Source organism: Pundamilia nyererei, unplaced genomic scaffold, assembly GCF_000239375.1.
Source record: "Pundamilia nyererei isolate P.nyererei 1_Seehausen unplaced genomic scaffold, PunNye1.0 scaffold00042, whole genome shotgun sequence".
Taxonomy (NCBI): domain Eukaryota; kingdom Metazoa; phylum Chordata; class Actinopteri; order Cichliformes; family Cichlidae; genus Pundamilia; species Pundamilia nyererei.
In genome coordinates, this window is record NW_005187443.1 from 2,822,614 (window position 1) to 2,829,880 (window position 7,267).

Consider the following 7,267-nt stretch of genomic DNA (forward strand, 5'->3'; position numbering starts at 1 on the left):
ACACACACACACACACACACACACACACACACACACACACACACACCAAGCTAGCCAAAAGCACCAGCCGACATCTAATGAGTGCCAAGCACTCAGGGGAAAAAATTACTGGTAAACAAAATGAATAAATGAGCACTTATCTCCATCTGGTAAACACACATGCAGGTGCTGACATCAGAGTGTATGGTTTATGAGGCATAGCATGCGTGTCTGTGTGTGTCACACAAACCTGAACGCAACTAAGGGACTAGAGAGAGGGTACATTTACCTGTGTCCTACATGGATATGCACACATTTCTTCAATGCCCACCGCTGCCTCGGGGGCACAGTCACCAAACTGCTGACCTCTGTGGAATGAGTTGTCCTTCCTTCCTCTAACATGGAGGTTACTGCTAGTCCCAACACAGACACAATAAAGAGCCCAGACAGGCATCTAGCTGATTTACAGGCTAGCCCACAGCCATGTCGCTCTTTTCAAAAGCCTTCCTTCTATTAGGTCTTATTTACATGGCTGGGGAGTACAGACCATTTGAATTATTTAAGATTCCCCTTGGTAAACACAACAGAAACCAGGAGGGGTGTGTGTGTTAAGCAAGTAGAAGGATGCAAGACAGCAATAACGACACAGCAGATACTATGACTGAGATGGATGAAAAAGAAGTACGCAATTATGAGTTACTGCACCATTACATTAATCAAAACATTCAATAACTACATGCCAGTGAAAACTCTTCACCATTTCATCTCCTTTACAACAGTGGAGAGTTACCTTACATTAAACCAGAGGTCTTTTCACTTTCACATGCACAAATATGTTAAGATACAGTGTGCACATCAACGATGTGCTGCTTATCTCAATGCAAATACATGCACAGGCACACACCCACAGTGCACTGCCTCCTCTCTCACACAGTGGTTCTCATTAACAAGCCAAACATGCCTGAAGAGGCAGACAGACTCTAGTGAGCACAGTAAACAACCAGTAGGCTCCCTCATCTAAACTGAGACTATCTCAGCATCCGCAAGACACAATTTCTGCCACTTATACTGACAGGCTCCAGATAGAAGCCATTCAAAGGTTAGAATTTTGCCCTATAAACTAGGGAAATTGGTTGTTCCTGCTAAGAGTAAATTTAGGAAGGCAGACACTAGGGGTATGTGGGATACCCTCTATGTCTGTGACTTAATTCTCAGTTCTAACATACTGTTCATAAAAGAAAAAGAAAAAAATTTGAGATTCACATTAAGTAACAATAACTATGATTCTAGGAAGCCTCACTTCACAGATGCTAATCCAGGAAAATATTAAGTGCAACTCAACCTGTCAGATGCACACCTCATCAATAAAATTATTAAACAATATAGATGACATGAGATGAGATTACAGGAAGGAATGATGATTTCCAGATCAATACCAGACTCGCTCTCTTTTCATAAGCGAAAAAGCAACAAAAGAAACCTTTTTTCTTTTCCTTTTTTTGGTCCGTCTGCAACAATCAGACCCAAGCTGCCCGTCTGAGTCAGTGTCTGATGGGGGAAGACAGACTGCTGACAAGAGCATTAGCCTGCCAGGTAGGAAGCCTCATATGCTGAGGTTGTGCCCACTAGCTGCAGGTGTAGTGGGATTCTAGACAAGGCCACTAGGTCAGAAGTGGAACGAGCTTAATTCTGCATCGCTGGGACCTTCGGAATGACTGTAACTCAATCCAAGTAGTGACATGCTGGGGGTCGAGGGTCAAATACAGCCAATGACACTGGTTCGCTTTGGTTGGGATGAGTCTTTCCCACAAATGAAATGAGGGATTGTCAATTTGACTTTCTTTGAAAATAAACTCATCGCAGTATTGTCCTCGAGAAATGCGAGTATGCACATAACAGCGAACGACAAAATTTCTTCTTGCCCTACTTAAGTCAGTCTTGTCCCTCTGCCTTGCATTGTAAGCAAACCAACCAACAAATCTTTGAACAAAAAAGGGAGCCATGTAAACTCTGTTCCCCAACATGCAGCACAGACTAACACTGGAGCTTCTTTCAATTTGCAGCCAGATTAGCAGGAGTGGTTTTGATACTGTCAGAACGGCAGAGATTTTTCTATTCCGAGTTGTCTTGAGTGAGTGGCCTTTTCAGTGCCTGCTTCAAAAAGCGTCCCTGTACCCGAGCAGCTGTCACTTTCAGCAGGCACTGAGGAAGACGGAAGCGGGGGAGGGGTCCTTTGAAGAAACAGTTAAAAGTGAGCGATAAAAATAAACTGGGAGAGAGGAGAAAATTAATTATACATAACAGACAGTTCACTTGGATGAGCACGGCGGAGAAACTAAAGCTGCCTTCCTCAAAGAAAGAAAAAAGCCATTTTCAGACTGCGGACATTTCTGCTCTGCTCACAGTGGTCATATTGAATCAGCTATACTATAGTAAGGCATGCAACAAGGATTTTGGGTTTTTAATGGTCAGAGCATCAAACAGTACAGCCTGAGCCTTCATTTAAATTCCACAACCACTCACTTTATGCATCCTTTCTAGTTCAGCCAGTTTCCCCGAGACCAAAATAAAGCTGTCACACCTGATCACCCCCCTCCCACACCCCCTTTTTTTTTGCAAAAACTTTGATGAAGCTTGCAGATAGCTCAGTCTACCTTTAAATTTGCCTCTGATTGGCACTGATGAGGGTTTATGCTGCCGGCTCACCTGCAAACTCACCTCTTGATATGATTCGTAATGCACCAGCACTTTGTAGTTCAACACCGCCCACTGACTCTCAATCCCAGCTTCTTATTTGGGCCAAATGGAGGTCATTCCTATTTGAGCAGTCAGTCAAGACAGGCCCGCCAGGTATTGGCGAGTGAATTTATTTCATATTAAGGCTTGTCGGCTGGATAGGTGTTAGCACCATGAGAGCTGTGAGTGTGTGTGTGTGTGTGTGCACAGCATGGCCTTCGGGTAGAGCCCTACTGCTGGACCCTCTTTCGTGCTTTTTAATATTGCTGTTGCTGAGTGGCTCCTCACCTCAGGGCATCACAGAAACCCTGGAGAGCCTAAGTAAAATACTGATGGAAAGACAGGAAGGGAAAGGCTCAGAAAGAGATATAGGGAGGTGACCGACGGAGAGGCTGGGCAGGACGTGACGGAAGCAAAGAAGGAAGAAAAGATCAAGACGTGCAACGAAATTAATAAATAAATAAATAAATAAATAAATAAATAAACAAACAAACAAACAAACAAACAAACAAACAAACAAACACTAGTTTAACAGAACCCAGCAGGCAACATACCTCTCTGCCTAACCTCTTTAGCAAGACTGACACAAATGAAAACTCATGTAATAAAAACATGCCATCTCCACCGGCTGTGATATGAAAACAGATATTGCATTACAACATCGCTGAGCCAAAAAAGCCCTCAGTCACACATGGGGGGCTGGGGCAGAGTTAACACTACTGTGTACGTGACACTCTCTGACATAACCACTGTTTCAGTTCAAGAGGGGATCCCGTTTCAGTTAGTAGTAAACGCTTCTTCACTGAGCCAAAGGGGCATCAATGGACAGGCACTGGCAAACAATGAAGGCTAGCCATCTCGTAAATGAAACATAGTGAGGAGCCAGTTGTGAAACAGACAGAGAAGCCTGGCCTGGCCTGCTAGTCCAGTCTCTCTCTAGGAGGAGGAGGAAAAGGGAGACCAGAGGAGAGGAGAATCAGCATGCAACCTGACAAGGTGTAACTTTGCTGGAGAAGAGGGAAAGTGTTCGATTTGGGGGGTGTCGGTGGCAAGAACGGACTAGGAAAGGAAGTCTGAGTGGCAGCATGAGGCTGGAGCCAGGAAGAGCAGCAGAAAAGTGGAGGCAGAGAGTAGGAAATGCCTAAAAGTTGAGGATGTTACACTGGTCAAACATTGAGGAACACCGGAAAAGGACCTGGATTCTGCAGTGTAGCAACACACAGACTACAAAACTGTGAGTGCAAACACAGTGCATATATCTTCCCACTGCATGAAAGCCATGAATCATAGTGCAGCATACCCTCAAGAATACAGTTACACTGTGAAAGTCCTTTCCCATATATAAACAATTTCCTTAACCCAGTGAAGTAGTTTTTCACTCCAGCTGAGAAAGTCCCATGTGTGTCTGCAGGAATTTATTTCAAATCCTTGTTTTTATTTCCTTTTCTAAAATCCTCTATCAATATAAGCAGTAAAGCAAAAATATATCAAGCTCAGTCTTACAGCATGCCAAGATGCAATTCAGTCCTCACTTTAGCGCAACCCCTCTGCTTCGTCATCCATCTACAATCTAATTAGACCTTAAATATGCCGCTCACTGAAACGTCCGGAGCAATGCGACGTGGGGGGAGCCACACAAAGGCCGGACCAGAGGGGTGCAAAGAGCACATGTCAGCTCGAATTCCAAAGTTTGGACATCACAGATTTACTCTTCACAGAGGCAAACGGCAGCAGGCAGACTGGACAGGGCAGACTTTGAAAATTCACGACACTGCTGCTCTATTGTGGGGCAGATCTGTATCATAATTAGGGAAGATTGAGGGAAATTGCTTGTAATTTTCTGGCTGGGTTGCCAGCTTTCATGTTAATGCCGTACAAGATGACATTTGGACTAGTGGGACTTTTTGAAACAACAAAGAAACAATCACGTAGGTGAGATCCTCCCATTTCTCATAGATTAGGGTCAAAACAGGCAGTTGTTTGGGCATGTCTAAACATGCACATGTGTAATCATGAGCATATTATTATATCCATAATCACTTGAAGATTTTTTTTGTCACTAGGAGAACTACACTGAGCTTTTTGTCATTTCAAGCCCCGTCGCTGCTAAATAAGAAAAAGGTCATTGTTTGCACACAAAAAAAGTCAATGATGCCTTTGGTTCCTCTCTGTCAGTCACACGCTGGTGTGAATAATGCCAGTTTTGATTTTGACATGTTCAGTATGTTTGTGTTGTGCAGCTGGTGAGATGTCCCTGGTCCTGTGGTTAAGTGATTTAAAGCCTTGTGTCTAGGCACCACCTCTTAAACAAACACTCATGTCATGGTTGAAATCCCACAGTATTTACATGTGAATGCATGTCATTTCATTGAACTGTCAATAACAAACTGTTGCTTCCCCTATCTCAGGCCAAACAGGGTCACACCACCTCTAATACAGAATTATGCCATCATCACACACAAACCGCCTCTGTCTATTCCAGGGGGTGCCACATGTAGTAAAATCGTCCGACGGGTGCCACGATGTGCAGATGATACACCCACGCGCAAATATTTAAGGAACACAGATGTGACTTTTCTCATTAACCCCCAGTCTTGCACCCCACCACCCCGAAAAAAGGTTCAAATTATCTCTAAGCCTTTACTCATCTAATATGATTCATGAATGCATGTTTAAAACGAGCTCCAAATGAATTCATGCTGCGTGCGGGGGTCGGGGTGGGTAGACTAATTTGGTTAACCAGGATTTGATTAAAAAATAGAACTGAGGAGAATCCGATAGAGCAATGAGAGCATTTTCAATAGCTGACAACCGATGCGCACTCAAACACACCCACAGACAGCCCTCACCACTCCATCCCTGCTCAGAAGAGAGGAATTCAATTGCCGTCGAATAACAAAGCTCGCAAATTGCCACAAACTGGTTTGCAGATTAATGGCCCAATCACATCACGCCGACATACAATTTCTAATTATTTTAAAGCTAATACGGGAATCGCTTTATTTATTTGTTTATTTTTTAGAAGGGTGGGGGGGTACTACCTTGTTCCCTAGAGAAATCTAACACAACTCCTCCCTTAGGTCCATTTATTAAAGCCGGGGCAGTCAAATTAACATAAAAAGCAATAAATAAATAAATAACATTAAAAAAATAATAATAAAATGTTTAAGGCCAGGCAGACTCTTCAGACTCCCCCCGATTATTTACCCAGACAGTGAGTGTCAGCTCCTTGAATACCTGTAATTATGTATGGTGGTGGCATTCCTCCTCCGAGGCAATGCAACCGCCCGGCGCACTCTGAGCCAGATTAGGCTGCGAGCTGGTCCGCGTTAGCCCGGTGCCGGTAGTTTGCTTCCCCCCCCTCCTCCTTTTCCCATTCTCCCAAAAACTCTTATTTTTAATTCAACAGCCGTGCTTCAAGCAGAGAAAAACTCAACACACTGCACCAAAACCCGCGGATACTTAAAAAAAAAAACCCGCAACATCCCCTTTTTTCTCTCAAAGCACCAGGTGTTCAGCGCGAGGCAATTAAAGAGAAAAAATGCTCTCAGTAATAGAGTTAGCTAAAGCGGCGCGCGAGCTCAAAATATCCGCAGTTTTAACAGTTTGTGTGTGTCTGTGTGTGCGCTTCTGTGTTTCCAATCCGGCTGGTGGTCACACCGGGGCGCACATTCAACACAGCGCAACACAGAAACGCAAGTCTACACACACCAGCGCACACCTAAATAAGTAGATATCTCTCTACAGGTCCTCCGGCCGCACGGCTTTCCACGGCTGCCTTTGGTCGGAGCCACAAGCCTCCACCTTTCTCCCCGGCAAACTCGTGGAGAAACCACACAGCGCGAGCTGGGAAGACGTTGGGGAAAGAGACGAAACACAACCCCAAACTCACCACACGGTGTCAATACAGAAGGGGGGGAATGTAAGCGCAATATTTCCACCAAAAACTGCTCCTTCCACGCGAAAAGAGCCCTGCTCCAGAGTTTTCGCGGTACTTACAGGTTCAAGTGATCCTTGGGGTAGATATCCTCGCCATGGTTTTAAATTCCAAAACTTGTGGACATTTCCACACTGGTCACAGAGCGGGTCTGCTCTCTCTCCGGCGGCTCCCTGCGTGTGAATGGAGCGGAGAGGAGAGGAATGCAGCTCCGGCTCCAGGAGTAGGAGGGAGGGAGGGAGGGAGGAGGCGCTCTGCCGCCGCTGTCCCTGCTGATGCTGCAGTACCCAAACAAACCCATAGAGGGCTTCCACTGCTTTATAATGTGAAGGCTGGGGAGACCTTTACATTACATTCATAATTTGGCCAAGCTTAGCTTCCACACGTGCAAAACTATTTTTTTTTACGTTTTTAATTGAATTGTAATTATGAACTATTATGTTCGTACACTGTTAATTATCTGGCTTTCTGTATTTCCTCCTTCTCAGTTGTAGGTAATTATGTAGTGGCAGGCTCTGTAAATGAATATTTATATCTACTTAATAAAAATCTAAAAAGAAATGCAAAACTGTGCAAAAGTCTTGAGTCACCATTCATTTTTTTATATTTTGCTTC

The 7,267-nt window shown here is 44.4% G+C and overlaps 1 protein-coding gene across 4 annotated transcripts in view; it reads right to left on the bottom strand.

Annotated features, from left to right (window-relative positions):
- plxna1b (plexin A1b) overlaps positions 1-6,866 on the bottom strand; it is a 175,638-nt gene extending 168,772 nt beyond the window's left edge. For all 4 annotated transcript variants that reach the window (XM_005731319.1, XM_013910375.1, XM_005731318.1 and 1 more), the window contains exon 1: positions 6,715-6,866. The gene's annotated coding sequence lies outside the window, so the exon portion shown is untranslated. The remainder of the gene's footprint in view (positions 1-6,714) is intronic.
- Between the last annotated feature and the right edge of the window lie 401 nt (positions 6,867-7,267).